Here is a 1,056-nt window from a genome sequence, read left to right as displayed (position 1 = left end):
CAGTATTTATCGATATACTACACGGTATATCAGTCTTGTTTTACCAGTTTTTATTAATACACTACACTGTATATCAGCCTTATTTTACCAGTATTTATTAATATACTACACGATATATCAGCCTAGTTTTACCAGTATTTATTAATATACTACACGGTATATCAGTCTTGTTTTACCAGTATTTATAATATACTACACGGTATATCAGCCATGTTTTACCAGTATTTATAAATTTACTGCATGGTATATCATACTTATTTTACCAGTATTTATAAAGATATACAACAAGGTATATCAGTCTTGTTTCACCAGTATTTAATTATATACTGCATGGTATATCAGCCTTGTTTTACCAGTATTTATCGTTATACTACACGGTATATCAGCCCTGTTTTACCAGTATTTATCGTTATACTACACGGTATATCAGCCCTGTTTTACCAGTATATATCGACATACTACACGGAATATCAGCCTTGTTATACCGGTATTTATTAATATACTACACGGTATATAAACCTTGTTTTACCAGTATTTACTAATATACTACACGTTATATCAGCCATGTTTTACCAGTACTTATTAATATACTACACGGTATATCAGCCCTGTTTTTCCAGTATTTATAAAGATATACTACACGGTATATCAGTCTTGTTTTACCAGAATTTATTAATATACTACACGGTATATCAGCCATGTTTTACCAGTATTTATCAATATACTACATGGTATATCAGCCTTGTTGTACCAGTATTTATTAATATACAACACGGTATATCAGCCTTGTTATACCAGTATTTATTAATATATTACACGGTATATCAGCTTTGTTTTACCAGTATTTATTAATATACTACACTGTATATCAGCCTTGTTTTACCAGTATTTATTAATATACTACACGGTATATCAGCCTTGTTTTACCAGTATTTAATAATATACTACACGGTATATCAGCCCTTTTTACCAGTATTTATAAAGATATATTACACGGTATATCAGTCTTGTTTTATCAGTATTTGTTAAGATATACTACACGGTATATCAGCCTTG

The sequence above is a fragment of the Saccoglossus kowalevskii genome, chromosome 4 (assembly GCF_978046115.1).
Source record: "Saccoglossus kowalevskii chromosome 4, keSacKowa6.1, whole genome shotgun sequence".
Lineage (NCBI taxonomy): Eukaryota > Metazoa > Hemichordata > Enteropneusta > Harrimaniidae > Saccoglossus > Saccoglossus kowalevskii.
Note: the sequence above shows the minus strand (reverse complement) of the source record.